General features: G+C 45.4%; 1 long non-coding RNA gene and 1 pseudogene across 1 annotated transcript in view; both read left to right on the plus strand.

Moving 5' to 3' along the window:
* The window catches only part of LOC124553925, a 285,286-nt gene that overhangs the window by 154,505 nt on the left and 112,476 nt on the right, over positions 1-18,305 (plus strand). The window lies entirely within an intron of this gene.
* LOC124554335 lies at positions 7,659-7,776 on the plus strand (annotated as a pseudogene).

Raw genomic sequence — 18,305 nt, forward strand, 5'->3', positions numbered from 1 at the left:
TCCCACCAAAGGTGGCCAAAGGATCGACTCAAAGATGATCATATATTCACATTCACTATCTGCGGTTAGCAGATTCATTCATTTCACAGATCTCACCAAACTGGATGTAGGGATTTACTTTGTGGGAGTGCACATGTGATCAATTAAATAAATAAATTGTCATTCTTTCCCACACTGGTATCCGGCTTCGCTGTATTAATTGAAATTGAGTTATTTTACAAAAAAAAAAAAGTGTTGTTCTGACAAAAATAATGAAGTATGTTGTACCTATTTTCAATGTCGGGCGGTACTGTACCCTTTCAACAGTACACTCGTGAAATGGTCTTGAGGAAAAATCCCCGCTTCGTCATTACCTCGGGGATGCTGTGTCCCATCCCTCGTACGCCGACCTACCTGCCAGTCGGTGTAACAAATGCGCCAGACACTTGTTATATAGGCGTAGCTGACCACAGCGCCGTATTGTACTGTTTACATTTGAATACACATGTCTATACCAGTTTCTTTGGCACTTCATAGTATGACTAACCTTTATACAGGGTGGTCCATTGATCGTGACCGGGCCAAATGTCTCACGAAATAAGCGTCAAACGAAAAAACTACAAAGAACGAAACTTGTCTAGCTTGAAGGGGGAAGCCAGATGGTGCTATGGTTGGCCCGCTAGGCGCCGTCAAACGGATATCAACTGGGTTTTCTTAAAATAGGAACTTCCATTTTTTATTACATATTCGTGTAGTACGTAAACAAATAGACTAAGAATGTTTTAGTTGGACCATTTTTTCGCTTTGTGATAGATGCCGCTGTAATACTCACAAACATATGGCTCACAATTTTAGACGAACAGTTGGTAACAGGTAGGTTCTTTAAATTAAAATACAGAACGTAGGTACGTTCGAACATTTTATTTCGGTTGTTCCATTGTGATACATGTACCTTTGTGAACTTATCATTTCTGAGAACGCATGCCGGCCGGAGTGACCGTGCGGTTCTAGGCGCTACAGTCTGGAACCGAGCGACCGCTCCGGTCGCAGGTTCGAATCCTGCCTCGGGCATGGATATGTGTGATGTCCTTAGGTTAGTTAAGCTTAATTAGTTCTAAGTTATAGGCGACTGATGACCTCAGAAGTTAAGTAGTATAGTGCTCAGAGCCATTTGAACCACTTTTTTGAGAACGCATGCTGTTACAGCGTGATTACCTGTAAATACCACATTAATGCAGTAAATGCTCAAAATGATGTCCGTCAACCTCAGTGCATTTGGCAGTACGTGTAACGACATTCCTCTCAACAGCGAGTAGTTCGCCTTCAGTAATGTTCGCACATGTATTGACAATGCGCTGACGCATGTTGTGAGGCGTTGTCGGTCGATCACGATAGTAAATATCCTTCAGCTTTCCCCACAGAAAGAAATCCGGGGACGTCAGATGCGGTGAACGTGCGGGCCACGGTATGGTGCTTCGACGACCAATCCACCTGTCATGAAATATGCTATTCAGTACCGCTTCAACCGCACGCGAGCTATGTGCCGGACGTCCATCATGTCGGAAGTACATCGCCATTCTGTCATGCAGTGAAACATCTTGTAGTAACATCGGTAGAACACTACGTTGGAAATCAACATACATTGCACCATTTAGATTGCCATCGATAAAATGGGGGTCAATTATCCTTCGTCCCGTAATGTCGCATCATACATCAACCCGCCAAAGTCACTCATGTTCCACTTGTCGCAGCCGTCGTGGATTTTCCGTTGCCCAATAGTGCATATTAGCCGGTTTACGTTACCGCTGTTGGTGAATGACGCTTCGTCGCTAAATAGAACGCGTGCAAAAAATCTATCATCGTCCCGTAATTTCTCTTGTCCCCAGTGGCAGAACTGTACACGACGTTCAAAGTCGTCGCCATGCAATTCCTGGTGCATAGAAATACAGTACGGGTGCAGTCGATGTTGATGTAGCATTCTCAACACCGACGTTTTTGAGATTCCCGATTCTCGCGCAATTTGTCTGCTGCTGATGTGCGGATTAGCCGCGACAGCAGCTAAAACACCTACTTGGGCATCATCATTTGCTGCAGGTCGTGGTTGACGTTTCACATGTGGCTGAACACTTCCTGTTTCCTTAAATAACGTAACTATCCGCCGAACGGTCCGGACACTTGGATGATGTTGTCCAGGATACCGAGCAGCATACATAGCACACGCCCGTTGGGCATTTTGATCACAATAGCCATACATCAACACGATATCGACCTTTTCCGAAATTGGTAAACGGTCCATTTTAAAACGGGTAATGTATCAAGAAGCAAATACCGTCCGCACTGGCGTAATGTTACGTGATACCACGTACTTATACGTTTGTGACTATTACAGCGCCATCTATCACAAAGCGAAAAAAGTGGTCCAACTAAAACATTCATATTTCTTTACGTACTACACGAATACGTAATAAAAAATGGGGGTTCGTATTTAAAAAAAAAACGCAGTTGATATCCGTTTGACGTATGGCAGCGCCTTCTAGCGGGCCAACCATAGCGCCATCTGGTTTCCCCCTTCGAGCTACACAAGTTTCGTTCTTTGTAGTTTTTTCATTTGATGCTTATTTCGTGAGACATTTGGTCCGTCACTATCAATGGACCTCCTTGTATAATATTCTACAGTTTATCTATCAGACAACTTGGTGTGAGGTTCCAACTCTAAATGAACACATTTTGGAACAAAAATTTTGGAACGCCTGAAGATGACGGCAAGGTCTGTCGAAACTGGTTGTCTGTAAATGAAGGAATATTTATGCGATCTTGGCGTTAGAAAGTTTTCGCCTAAAAATGAACTGCTTTATGCGGTCAAGACTGGTTTTAATTGGAATTTTTAATGTGTGTAACGGCCTGGCCTGCCATTGTCCCGACCTGGAGGCTGTAGAAAACGTTTCACTCAGACTGCAGCGTCATACATCACTACCCTCCGTGGTTTCAGCCCTTGGGGAAGAATGGGCTGCGATTCCTCTACAGACACCTCTTAGCAACAAATAATCCTGAGTTAACCAGCGTCAAAACCGATATAGGGATTAGTCAACACAGGGCTGTCGTAGCGAGATTGAATATCGTAAAACCAAAATCCTCGAAAAATGATGGAAAAATATACTTGACGCCTTCCTGAGAGACAATCTCCACTCATTCCAATTTAATAATATAAGTGTAGACCAGATGTGGCTTAAATTCAAAGAAATAGTATCGGCAGCAATTGAGAGGTTTATACCAAATAAACTAGCAAACGACGGAGCTGATCCTCTTTGGTACACAAAACGGGTTGCAGAAACAACGAAACAAACATGCCAAATTTAAACAGATGCAAAATGCCCAAGATTGGCCATCTTTTACAGAAGCTCGATATTTAGCGCGGACTTCATTGCGAGATGCTTATAACAGTTTCCACAACGAAACTTTGTCTCGAAACCTGGCAGAAAATCCAAAGAGATTCTGGTCGTATGTGAAGTATGATAGCGGCAAGAAAACAATCAATGCCTTCTCTGCGCGATAGCAATGGACATACTATCGAAGACAGTGTTGCCAAAGCAGAGTTACTAAACACAGCCTTCCGAAAAACCTACACAAAAGATGACTAAGTAAATATTCCAGAGTTCGAATCGAGATCAGCTTCCAACATGAGTAACGTAGAAGTAAATATCTTCAGAGTAGTGAAGCAATTCAAACCACTTAATAAAAGCAAGTCTTCTGGTCCAGACTGTATACCAATTAGGTTCCTTTCAGAGTATGCTGATATATTAGCTCCATACTTAACAATCATATACAACCGTTCGCTCGACGAAAGATCCGTACCCAAAGACTGGAAAGTTGCACAGCTAACACCAATTTTCAAGAAAGGTAGTAGGAGTAATCCACTAAATTACAGGCCCATATCATTAACACCGATATGCAGCAGCATTTTGGAACATATACTGTGTTCGAACATTATGAATTACCCCTAAGAAAACGGTCTTTTTTACCACACAGTCAACACGGATTTGGAAAACATCGTTCTTGTGAAACACAACTAGCTCTTTACTTGCATGAAATGTTGAGCGCTATCGAGAAGAGATTTCAGATTGATTCTGCATTTCTGGAAGGCTCTTGACACTGTACCACACAAGTGGTTGTAGTGAAATTGCGTGCTTATGGAATCTCGTCTCAGTTATGTGACTGGGTTTGTGATTTCCTGTCAGAGAGGTCACAGTTCGTAATAATTGACGGAAAGTCATCGAGTAAAACAAAAGTGATTTCTGGCTTTCCCCAAGGTAGTGTTATAGGCTTTTTGCTGTTCCTTATCTATATGAATGACTTGGGAGACAATCTGAACAGCCGTCTTCGGTTGTTTGCAGATGACGCTGTCGTTTATCGACTAATAAAGCCACCAGAAGATCAAAACAAATTGCAAAACGATTTAGAATAGATACCTGTATGTTGCGATGGTTGACGATTGACCCTAAATAACGAAAATTGTGAGATCATTGACGTGAGTGCAAAAAGGAATGCGTAAAACTTCGGTTACACGATACATCAGTTGAATCTAAAAGCCGTAAATTCAACTAAGTACCTAGGAATTACAATTACGAACAACTTAAATTGGAAGGAACGCATAGAAAATGTTGTGGGGAAGGCTAACCAAAGACTGCGTTTTATTGGCAGGACACTTAGAAGATGTAACAGACCTACTAAGAAGACTGCCTACACTACGCTTGTCCGCCCTGTTTTAGAATACTGCTGCGTGGTGTGGGATCCTTACCAGATAGGACTGACGGAGTACATCGAAAAAGTTCAATGAAAGGCAGCACGTTCTGTATTATCGCGAAATATGGGAGAGAGTGTCACTGAAATTATACGGGATTTGGCCTGGACACCCTCAAAACAAAGGCGCGTTTCGTTGCGACGGAATCCTCTCACGAAATCCCAATAAACCAACTTTCTCCTCCGAATGCGCAAATATTTTGCAGACACCGACCTACATAGGGAGGAACGATCACCACGTTAAAATAAGGGAAATCAGAGCTCGTACGGAAAGATATGGGTGTTCATTCTTTCCGCGCGCTATACGAGATTGGAATAATAGAGAATTTTGAAGTTGGTTCGATGAATCTTTTCCCAGGCACTTAAATGTGATTTGCAGAGTATACATGTAGATGTAGACGTAGATGTAGACATTTAGAAACCGGACTGTAAGTGTCCCCAGTAAACAAACTGTCATAAAGGCGAAGGGCGGATACAGACCGTATTAAATGCCCACTAATAGGTGTGCGCATACTTATGATGTGATGATTTATAGTATACGTCATTCCAGTTTGACGCTTGTCGCTTGCCTCATTTGTGGTGTCGCGATGTTAATGGCAAGGAGAGTAGTTTTTTAGTGGAGTAACTAGCGGTCCGACAGAAGCTCTGTTCTGCGTTTCTCAAGTGTTCCGGACTGTTTCTGGTGACCCGCCAGCGACAATCTCGCCGCGTATAAAAGTTCTTACTCCGTTAGGCGCCGAATTAATCGCTCGCACTCCGCCAGTGGAGACATCGCAGATGACCCCATAAAGTTCCACCCCTGGCTTTTGCCAGCCACTGGGGTGTCACTGTTTTTGTGGCTGCTAACGGAACTAAAAGTGTAAGAATATCTACGGAGTCAGCTCTGATATGCAGGGAACAGATTTTTCGTCGCCAACATACTTCGTCTGCGAAGTAACGTGAATGTGATGGAGTAGTAGATTTCCCCGTAAGCGCTCTGCAGATTCTGTATGTCACTGTATCGCTAGTACGGGCAGATGCTTTTCAAAAGTACAGCGGATTTTGTACACGCGTTTGATAGGTGTCTCAATAATTTGCATTCTTTATCTGAACTAACTTAGATTAAAGCTTTGAAAGCACTAACACAAGGGCATTTCTCTCGTTTGCTGTTAGTGTCCAAGGTCAGACGTCACAATTTTTTCTAATGTTGAAAGAACGGATATTATCATTTGCCATGTTGCTGTCCAAATAGCAAAACTTATCTCCTGCTTCTGCCTGTCTGATATCGAAATCAAATTCCCTCAGCAACGCCATATTTAATTCGGCTACACACTATCACCCTAGTTTAACTTTTCTTGGTCTCCATTTTATAACCTCTTCTCAAGATACTTTCAATCTCCTCTGCCGCCTCTGACGGAATTATATTCTCGCCGGCAAATGTCAAAAATTTTATTTCTCCTCGCTGAACTTTAATTCTCGTTCAAAACTTCTCCTTGGTTTCCTTTACAGCTAGCTCAGTGCACAGACTCAGCAACTTGGGGTAGAGACTACACTTCTGTCTCACTCCCTTCTCAACCACTGCTTCCCTTCCACGTCCTCTGACCCTTATAACTTCATTCTGCTTTCTGTACTAGCGTCTTCTGAGCAAACTGCGTGCCTACGGAGTATCGCCTCAGTTGTGCGACTGGATTCGTGATTTCCTGTCAGAAAAGTCACAGTTCGTAGTAATGGACGGAAGGTTATCGAGTAAAACAGGAGTAATATCCGGTGTTCCCCAAGGAAGTGTTGTAGGCCCTCTATTGTTCCTGACCTAATTAACGTCATGGGAGACAACCTGAGTAGCCGGCTTAGATAGTTTGCAGATGGTGCTGTCATTTACCTTCTTGTAAAGTCATCAGATGATCAAAACGACTTGCAAAATGATTTAGATATCTGTGTAGTGCGAAAAGTAGCATTTGACCCTGAATAACGAAAAGTGTGAAGTTATTCACATGAGTACTGAAAGAAATCAGCTAAATTTCGATTACGCGATAAGTCACGCAAATGTGAAGACTGTAAATTGAGCTAAATAGTTTGGGATTGCAGTTACAAATAACCTAAATTGGAACGATCACATAGATAATGTTGTGTGTAGAACAAACCAAAGACTGCGATTCATTGGCAGAACACTTGGAAGCTGCAACAGGTCTACTAAAGAGACTGCTTACACCACGCTTGTCCGCCCTATTCTGGAGTATTGCTGTGCGGTGTGGGATCCGCATCAGGTGGGGCTGACGGATGACATCGAAAAAGTACAAAGAAGGACAGCTCGTTTTGTATTATTGCGAAACAGGGGAGATGGTGCCACAGACATGATATGTGAATTGGTGTGGCAATCATTAAAACAAAGGCGTTTCTCGGCGCGACGGGATCTTCTCATCAAATTTCAGTCACCAGTTTTCTCCTCCGATTGCGAAAACATGCTGTTCGCACCCACCTTCAAGAGGAGAAATGATCATCGCGATAAAATAAGAGAAACCAGGACTTGCACCGAAAAATTTAAGTGCTCGTTTTTCCCGCGTGCCGATCGAGAGTGGTACGGTAGAGAGACAGCTTGAAGGTGGTTCACTGAACCCTCTGCCAGGCACTTTATTGTGAATAGCGGAGTAATCACGTAGATGTAGATGTAAATAACCGTGTGACCGTGTGTTCTATCTGTGCTGCCTTGAGAATTGCAAAGAGTATATTCCAGTCAACAGTATCAAAAACATTCTCTCAATCTAGAAATGTTATAAACGTAGGTTTGCCTGTTTTGAACCTACCTTCTACTATAGCTCGTAGGGTCACTATTGCCTCGCGTGTTCCTTCGTTAGTCAGGGAACCCTAACTGACCATTCCCAGTCCAGGTTTTCCGTTCTTCTGTGGCCAACGGCCTTGGCGCAGTGGTAACGCCGGTTCCCATCAGATCACCGAATTTAAGCGCTGTCGGGCTGGGCTAGCACTTGGATGGGTGACCATCCGGTCTGCCGAGCGCTGTTGGCAAGCGGGGTGCACTCAGCCCTTGTGAGGCAAACCAAGGAGCTACTTGATTGAGAAGTAGCGGCTCCGGTTTCGGAAACTGACATACGGTCGGGAGAGCGGTGTGCTGACTACATGCCCCTCCATGTCTGCATGCAGTGAAGCCTGTCAACTAAGGAAGACACGGCGGCCGGTCGGTACCGCTGGGTTTTCCAAGAGAACTGTTCGGACGAAGTTTAGATTTTTATTTTTAGTTTTTCCATTCTTCTATAAATAATACGTGTTTATATTTGGCAACCGTGACTTATTACTGTGATGCTCAGTAGTATTTACACCTGCCAGCACCTGCCTACGCTTGAGCGACCAAATGCAGTGTTTAGAATCGCTATGAAGTGGCCATGACAACAGACATGGAACGAATGTAAAGAAGCTACCAAAATAGAAGTTTTATTGCCATGATCGCATTTGATACATATCCTGATGATTAGTTTCAACAAAATTATATTGCATCTTCAGATCTGTAATTGTTACAAACATAATACACTCTTTGCGAAACATCCGCAACTGTTGCTAAAAATTTTCATGGTGAATAAAAACATTGCATGAAACTTCCTGGCAGATTAAAACTGTGTGCCCGACCGAGACTCGAACTCGGGACCTTTGCCTTTCGCGGGCAAGTGCTCTACCAACTGAGCTACCGAAGCACGACTCACGGCCGGTACTCACAGCTTTACTTCTGCCAGTACCTCGTCTCCTACCTTCCAAACTTTACAGAAGCTCTCCTGCGAACCTTGCAGAACTAGCACTCCTAAAAGAAAGGATATTGCTGAGACATGGCTTAGCCATAGCCTGGGGGATGTTTCCAGAATGAGATTTTCACTCTGCAGCGGAATGTGCGTTGATATGAAACTTCCTGGCAGATTAAAACTGTGTGCCCGACCGAGACTCGAACTCGGGACCTTTGCCTTTCGCGGGCAAGTGCTCTACCAACTGAGCTACCGAAGCACGACTCACGACCGGTACTCACAGCTTTACTTCTGCCAGTACCTCGTCTCCTACCTTCCAAACTTTACAGGTCCCGAGTTCGAGTCTCGGTCGGGCACACAATTTTAATCTGCCAGGAAGTTTCATATCAGTGCACACTCCGCTGCAGAACACTCGTTCAGACAGTTGATGCAAAAGTTCGTGAAAATCGACGTTTCTCAATGTCGGAGTTGTCTACTGGTTTTCCACAGATTTCTAAGACTCTCTTCTACGAGATAGTGACAGTAAGATTGGGTTACCGTAAGTTCTGTGCACGATGGGTGCCCAAAATTCTTACCGACCACCACAAAACTCAAAGAATGGCCTCTGCATTAGACTTTCTGTCACGTTGTGAGGACGAAGGAGAACCATTGTTAAACAGAATCGTGACCGGTGACGAAACCTGGATTAAGTACGTGAACCCTGAGACAAAAGAACAATCAAAGATGTGGGCACATTCAAATTCGCCTACCAAACCAAGAAAAGCCTCGCAAGATTTTTCTGCCAGAAAACTGATGGCAACGGTGTTTTGGGATGCCAAAGGGGTGTTGTTGGTTGAATTCATAGAACGTGGTACGACCATTAATCAAGACGTGTACTGTGAAAAAATAAAAAAGTTACGGCGGGCTATACAGAACAAACGCCGTGGTATGCTGACTTCCGGCATCGTTTTTTTGCACGATAACGCCCGTCCTCACTCTGCTCGCAGAACAACGGCCCTTCTTGAGTCCTTCAAGTGGGACGTTATCAACCATCCACCTTACAGCCCAGACCTGGCGCCAAGTGATTATCACCTCTTCATGCATTTGAAGAAATGGCTCGGGTCACAGCGGTTTGATGACGACGAAGAGCTCAAAGATGCGGTCACAGGCTGGCTCCAGGCACAAGCGGGTGATTTTTATGCAGAAGGAATTTCAAAGTTTGTGAAGAGATACGATAAGTGCCTCAATCGCTATGGAGACTATGTAGAAAAATAGTGCAAAGATGTAGTTGTAAGATGTATATATTAAAATATTTTTATTTAACTTGGTGTATTTTTTTAAATCAACCGGAGGTTACTTTCTGAACGGCCCTCGTATAAACCGCGCCGCATCATGTTGCCATAGCCAGTGTCCCGCCGGCCGGCGCAATGAGCGGAAGTGTGCACGCGCTTCACTTCTGCCAGGTAATATAAAATTGTACTGTCGTAACATTTTGGTCTGCGTTATTATTATCGACTAATTGCAAACTTTCTATATCTTATTTACATTCAAATTTATCTATCTCTGATAATGTGTTAACAGTTTTTCAGATTGCTAAATTGTTTAAATACACTCCTGGAAATGGAAAAAAGAACACATTGACACCGGTGTGTCAGACCCACCATACTTGCTCCGGACACTGCGAGAGGGCTGTACAAGCAATGATCACACGCACGGCACAGCGGACACACCAGGAACCGCGGTGTTGGCCGTCGAATGGCGCTAGCTGCGCAGCATTTGTGCACCGCCGCCGTCAGTGTCAGCCAGTTTGCCGTGGCATACGGAGCTCCATTGCAGTCTTTAACACTGGTAGCATGCCGCGACAGCGTGGACGTGAACCGTATGTGCAGTTGACGGACTTTGAGCGAGGGCGTATAGTGGGCATGCGGGAGGCCGGGTGGACGTACCGCCGAATTGCTCAACACGTGGGGCGTGAGGTCTCCACAGTACATCGATGTTGTCGCCAGTGGTCGGCGGAAGGTGCACGTGCCCGTCGACCTGGGACCGGACCGCAGCGACGCACGGATGCACGCCAAGACCGTAGGATCCTACGCAGTGCCGTAGGGGACCGGACCGCCACTTCCCAGCAAATTAGGGACACTGTTGCTCCTGGGGTATCGGCGACGACCATTCGCAACCGTCTCCATGAAGCTGGGCTACGGTCCCGCACACCGTTAGGCCGTCTTCCGCTCACGCCCCAACATCGTGCAGCCCGCCTCCAGTGGTGTCGCGACAGACGTCAATGGAGGGACGAATGGAGACGTGTCGTCTTCAGCGATGAGAGTCGCTTCTACCTTGGTGCCAATGATGGTCGTATGCGTGTTTGGCGCCGTGCAGGTGAGCGCCACAATCAGGACTGCATACGACCGAGGCACACAGGGCCAACACCCGGCATCATGGTGTGGGGAGCGATCTCCTACACTGGCCGTACACCACTGGTGATCGTCGAGGGGACACTGAATAGTGCACGGTACATCCAAACCGTCATCGAACCCATCGTTCTACCATTCCTAGACCGGCAAGGGAACTTGCTGTTCCAACAGGACAATGCACGTCCGCATGTATCCCGTGCCACCCAACGTGCTCTAGAAGGTGTAAGTCAACTACCCTGGCCAGCAAGATCTCCGGATCTGTCCCCCATTGAGCATGTTTGGGACTGGATGAAGCGTCGTCTCACGCGGTCTGCTCGTCCAGCACGAACGCTGGTCAACAGAGGCACCAGGTGGAAATGGCATGGCAAGCCGTTCCACAGGACTACATCCAGCATCTCTACGATCGTCTCCATGGGAGAATAGCAGCCTGCATTGCTGCGAAAGGTGGATATACACTGTACTAGTGCCGACATTGTGCATGCTCTGTTGCCTGTGTCTATGTGCCTGTGGTTCTGTCAGTGTGATCATGTGATGTATCTGACCCCAGGAATGTGTCAATAAAGTTTCCCCTTCCTGGGACAATGAATTCACGGTGTTCTTATTTCAATTTCCAGGAGTGTAGTTATCTTGATAAATGTTAAAAACCATACCATGGCGTTAGTTGTAACAAAATGCCGGGGCTTGTTGTAACGTGTTACAAGATGCCCCACGCTATGATGTAGACACCTACTTTTTTTCCGTTCTTCTAGAATGAGTGCGTATAAAAGAAAGTCAGAGCGGGCAACACAACGCCAAGTGTACGAGTTAGCGGCAGAAAAAAATGCAGTATTCGGAAACCTAGTCAGACTTTCGCATTATGTCATGTCTCTCTTTATACATACATAAAGAAAAAGAACAATAATGAACTTTTAAGAGCTTATTATGTTAAGCCTGGACAAGTATTTACTGCAGAAGAAGAGGGCAAGACGGCTTCCTACCTACTCAAGTCCGCCGAAATATATTTTGGACTACTCCCTGTAGAAGTAAGGAAACTAGCTTAGCAGTGCGGTGTGCAGCTTAATGCTAAAAACATTCCTCCTTCTTGGCATCAAAATAACATGGCTGGTACTGACCGGTTCCAGAATTTTGTGCGCAAAAATCCACAATTATCTTGAAGGACACCAGGAGCGACGTCTTTAAGTCGAGCGACGTCGTTTAATAAGACGTTAATTCATTCTTTGCAATATATCAACGACTTCACAACATACAGGGTGATCAAAAAGTCTGTATAAATCTGAAAACTGAATAATGCTTCTCGAATATGGAACATTGATGAAACAATGTTTCTCGTTATTACTTGCCCCGTTAGACGTTGCAGCTTACCCCAAGCACGCGGTAAGTTGTAACACCGCACTTCTTCTAGCAAATAATTGATTGTACGAGGGCAGTTCAATAAGTAATGCAACACATTTTTTTTCTGAAACAGGGGTTGTTTTATTCAGCATTGAAATACACCAGGTTATTCCCCAATCTTTTAGTTACACAACACTATTTTTCAACGTAATCTCCATTCAATGCTACGGCCTTACGCCACCTCGAAATGAGGGCCTGTATGCCTGCACGGTACCATTCCACTGGTCGATGTCGGAGCCAACGTCGTACTGCATCAATAACTCCTTCATCATCCGCGTAGTGCCTCCCACGGATTGCGTCCTTCATTGGGCCAAACATATGGAAATCCGACGGTGCGAGATCGGGGCTGTAGGGTGCATGAGGAAGAACAGTCCACTGAAGTTTTGTGAGCTCCTCTCGGGTGCGAAGACTTGTGTGAGGTCTTGCGTTGTCATGAAGAAGGAGAAGTTCGTTCAGATTTTTGTGCCTACGAACACGCTGAAGTCGTTTCTTCAATTTCTGAAGAGTAGCACAATACACTTCAGAGTTGATCGTTTGACCACGGGGAAGGACATCGAACAGAATAACCCCTTCAGCGTCCCAGAAGACTGTAACCATGACTTTACCGGCTGAGGGTATGGCTTTAAACTTTTTCTTGGTAGGGGAGTGGGTGTGGCGCCACTCCATTGATTGCCGTTTTGTTTCAGGTTCGAAGTGATGAACCCATGTTTCATCGCCTGTAACAATCTTTGACAAGAAATTGTCACCCTCAGCCACATGACGAGCAAACAATTCCGCACAGATGGTTCTCCTTTGCTCTTTATGGTGTTCGGTTAGACAACGAGGGACCCAGCGGGAACAAACCTTTGAATATCCCAACTGGTGAACAATTGTGACAGCACTACCAACAGAGATGTCAAGTTGAGCACTGAGTTGTTTGATGGTGATCCGTCGATCATCTCGGACGAGTGTGTTCGCACGCTCCGCCATTGCAGGAGTCACAGCTGTGCACGGCCGGCCCGCACGCGGGAGATCAGACAGTCTTGCTTGACCTTGCGGCGATGATGACACACGCTTTGCCCAACGACTCACCGTGCTTTTGTCCACTGCCAGATCACCGTAGACATTCTGCAAGCGCCTATGAATATCTGAGATGCCCTGGTTTTCCGCCAAAAGAAACTCGATCACTGCCCGTTGTTTGCAACGCACATCCGTTACAGACGCCATTTTAACAGCTCCGTACAGCGCTGCCACCCGTCGGAAGCCAATGAAACTATACGAGACGAAGCGGGAATGTTTGAAAATATTCCACAAGAAATTTCCGGCTTTTTCAACCAAAATTGGCCGAGAAAAAATGTGTTGCATTACTTATTGAACTGCCCTCGTAAAATAATGACCAATAGTTATGGTATTATTTTTACTTGATTTAGTAGACGAAGAGTTACAGCATCCATCCATCTTTATTTAGTAGCAATTTCATCAATGGATCTCAAGATATATTAGTTTTCGTGAAAACTTTTACTACAAGCCCCTCGCCCCCTATTAGACTGCAGTCTCTGTCACAAAGTATGATTGAATAAATGGTCTCTAACATGGAAACCATGTATTTCCGGACATAAGTTCAGTAGAACTTTTGTGTTCCGTATCCTCTCATCGATCAATCCCAAGAGTTTGTACTCGGTGGTGAAAATCACCCTGTAGCAGCAGAATACCGTGTCAGGTTTTCAACCTTCACGGCGGACGTGAGAGGGAAAAATCTGTTTAGTTGGAGGGGAATAGGTTACAGAAGATAGGTAACCGTCGTGGAGTTCGCAAGAAAGGTGTGCTGAAGTAGCGAGTTACTGCTATGCCTTTAATTAGTTTATTGTCCTAACAAACACATCTGTTTAGTGAGCTGAATGTCATATGCTTTCGTTTGTGAATGCTATACAAATACGATTAAATGGAAACAAAAAATAACCTCTGCAGGCTATATAGCCAAGTCAGCGAAGTAACAGGGCCGGCCGAAGTGGCCGTGCGGTTAAAGGCGCTGCAGTCTGGAACCGCAAGACCGCTACGGTCGCAGGTTCGAATCCTGCCTCGGGCATGGATGTTTGTGATGTCCTTAGGTTAGTTAGGTTTAACTAGTTCTAAGTTCTAGGGGACTAATGACCTCAGCAGTTGAGTCCCATAGTGCTCAGAGCCATTTGAACCGAAGTAACAGGCGCTAAGGTACTGCTGGTATACAAGCACTGACATGGAGGGACGTCGAACAGACGTGCAAAACTATAGACCTGTATCTCTAACGTCGGTCAGTTGTAGAATTTTGGAACACGTATTATGTTCGAGTATGATGACTTTTCTGGAAACTAGAAATCTACTCTGTAGGAATCAGCATGGATTTCGAAAAAGACGGTCGTGTGAAACCCAGCTCGCGCTATTCATCTACGAGAGTCAGAGGGCCATAGGCACGGGTTCCCAGGTAGATGCCGTGTTTCTCGACTTCCGCAAGGCGTTCGGTACAGTTCCCCACAGTCGTTTAATGAATAAAGTAAGAGCATATGGACTATCAGGTCAATTATGTGATTGGATTGAAGAGTTCCTAGATAACAGAACGCAGCATCTCATTCTCAATGGAGAGAAGTCTTCCGAAGTAAGAGTGATTTCAGGTGTGCCGCAGGGGAGTGTCGTAGGACCGTTGCTATTCGCAATATACATAAACGACCTTTTGGATGACATCGGAAGTTCACTGAGGCTTTTTGCGGATGATGCTGCGGTATATCGAGAGGTTGTAACAATGGAAAATTGTACTGAAATGCAGGAGGATCTGCAGCGAATTTACGCGTGGTGCAGGGAGTGGCAATTGAATCTCAGTGTAGACAAGTGTAATCTGCTGCGAATACATAGAAAGAAAGATCCTTCATCATTTAGCCACAATATAGCGGGTCAGCAACTGGAAGCAATTAATTCCATAAGCTATCGGGGAGTAGGCATTAGGAGTGATTTAAAATGGAATGATCATATAAAGTTGATCGTCAGTAAAGCAGATGCCATACTGAGATTCATTGGAAGAATCCTAAGGAAATGCAATCCGAAAACAAAGGAAGTAGGTTACAGTACACTTGTTCGCCCACTGCTTGAATACTGCTCAGCAGTGTGGGATCCGTACCAGATAGGGTTGATAAAAGAGATAGAGAAGATCCAACGGAGAGCAGCGCGCTTCGTTACAGGATCATTTAGTAATCGCGAAAGCGTTACGGAGATGATAGATAAACTCCAGTGGAAGACTCTGCAGGAGAGACGCTCAGTAGCTCGGTACGGGCTTTTGTTGAAGTTTCGAGAATATACCTTCACCGAGGAGTCAAGCAGTATATTGCTCCCTCCGACGTATATCTCGCTAAGAGACCATGGGGATAAAATCAGAGAGATTAGAGCCCTCACAGAGGCATACCGACAATCCTTCTTTCCACGAACAATACGAGACTGGAATAGAAGGGAGAACCGATATACTCAAAGTACCCTCCTCCACACACCGTCAGGTGGCTTGCGGAGTATGGATGTAGATGTAGAAAGGTTGGACACACTCGATATTAATGTCCACTACGTGTTGACATGTCGACGTCGTCAGTTACAATTTCAGTGGGCAGGTGACCGTCGGTTTTCGAGCGTCGATCAATGGAAAAGTGTCGGCTCTTCGGGTGAATCATAATTTTTCTCCACAAACGCCGTCATGGAGTTGAACGGCGGCTCGAAACGTGCAGCGCGCTACGAACGCAGGATGGTGGGAGCAGTATTATGCTGTGGCAGACATTCTCTTGCGACTGCATGGGACCTCTGGTAGTAATCGAAGACGCGCTGACAGCTGCCAACCACCTGCATCGCTTCGTGGTCGATGTTTTCCCCGACGGCGATGTCATTTGCTAGCGCTATAATTGTCCGTGTCTCGGAGTAGCCGCGTTGTCTTAGGCGCTTTGCCATGGTTCTCGCGGCCTCCCTTGTCGGAGGTGGAGCACTCCCTCGGGCATCGATGTGTGTTAGTTTATGTTAGGTTATGTAGTTTGTATGCTTAGTGACCTATGACCTCAGCAGTTTGGTCCTATAGGAACTTACCACTAATTTCCAAAATGTTCGTCAGAACGAGAAGCATGCTACAGTTGTTTCAGAAGTATTGTACTGAACCTACGTTGCTATCTCGGCGACCGAATTCGCGTGATGGAAATCCTATGGAACCCATCTGGGTCGCTATTGGGCACAAACACCGCGTGTGGAGGTCAGCGGTCCGTTATTTACGCGAATTACAGGTGGCAGGGGTAAAATACAGGGAGCGAAAGGCTATTAACAATTTGTACAGAAACCAGATGGCAGTTATAGAGTCGAGTGGCATGAAAGGGAAGCAGTGGTTAGGAAGGGAGTGAGACAGGGTTGTAGCCTCTCCCCGATGTTATTCAATCTGTATATTGAGCAAGCAGTAAAGTAAACAAAAGAAAAATTCGGAGTAGGTATTAAAATCCATGGAGAAGAAATAAAAACTTTGAGGTTCGCAAATGACATTGTAATTGTGTCAGAGACAGAAAAGGACCTGGAAGAGCAGTTGAACGGAATGGACAGTGTCTTGAAAGGAGGATATAAGATAAACATCAACAAAAGCAAAACGAGGATAATGGAATGCAGTCGAATTAAATCGGGTGATGCTGAGGGTATTAGATTAGGAAATGAGACACTTATAGTAGTAAATGAGTTTTACTATTTGGTTAGCAAAATAACTGATGATGGTCGAAGTAGAGAGGATATAAAATGCAGACTGGCAATGGCAAGGAAGAAGAGAAATTTGTTAAGATCGAGTCTCAGGAAGTCTTTTCTGAAAGAATTTTTATGGAGTGTAGCCATGTATGGAAGTGAAACCTGGACGAAAAATAGTTTAGACAAGAAGAGAATAGAAGCTTTCGAAATGTGGTGCTACAGAAGAATGCTGAAGATTAGATGGGTAGATCACATAACTAATGAGGAGGTATTGAATAGGATTGGGAAGAAGAGGAGTTTGTGGCACAACTTGACTAGAAGAAGGGATCGGTTGGTAGGACATGTTCTGAGGCATCAAGGGATCATCAATATTAGTATTGGAGGGCAGCGTGGAGGGTAAAAATCGTAGAGGGAGACCAAGAGATGAATACACTAAGCAGATTCAGAAGGATGTAGGTTGCAGTAGGTACTGGGGGATGAAGAAGCTTGCACAGGATAGAGTAGCATGGAGAGCTGCATCAAACCAGTCTCTGGACTAAAGACCACAACAACAACAATCTCTGCATACCCCCACAAACCTACCAACAAACTGTCGCATTCCAGATAGGCAGAATGAGTGATCTATTTCGTTCCAGAGCCGGACAAACAAGTTATTAAGCAGGTGGTCATAGTGTTGTGGCGCATCAGTGTAATTACGTAGCTTAGTTTTTTCGAGGCTCTGACCATAAGTTCAGTACCGCCGCCCAGAAGATGGCGGCCAGCCCACTTCTGGCTTCTGGCCGTTCCGTGCCCAGCACAGAGTTCGCGCCAAGTTTAGCAGAGCGCTGGCGACCCCCGCTATCTGCGTAATTACGCCGCCGCCTTCATTTAGCACGGATGCGCCCGCAAATTAATTCCTTATCGGCGGCGCGGATCGCGCCACGGAATTGGCCCGCCCTCGAGCGAGCGGGCCGAGATGCAAACCCCCGGCAGGCGGCGGCCTCGTCGATTTGTGTGGCCTATTAGCCCCGACTAACTGCTGCCGATTGAATTCGCAGTGGTTCCACACTGCTGCACAACTGACTTCGCGTTAAAGTTATTCCTATCTTTGTATTTCGCCTCAGATTGTGTGTGATCTTCAGTCCGAAGACTGTGGTGTGACTCAGCCGTGCGGGCTAGTCTGTGTTGTGCAAGCCGCTTCGTCTCTGCTTAACATTACTTTTAGGTTTCCGTGGCTAACAAGGGCTCCCTCCATACTGTAAATAACAGATTTTGATGCGCTCCAAATACACTAGTCGCCATTAAAATTGCTACACCAAGAAGAAACGCAGATGATAAACGGGTATTC

The sequence above is a fragment of the Schistocerca americana genome, chromosome 11 (genome assembly GCF_021461395.2).
Source record: "Schistocerca americana isolate TAMUIC-IGC-003095 chromosome 11, iqSchAmer2.1, whole genome shotgun sequence".
NCBI classification, from domain to species: domain Eukaryota; kingdom Metazoa; phylum Arthropoda; class Insecta; order Orthoptera; family Acrididae; genus Schistocerca; species Schistocerca americana.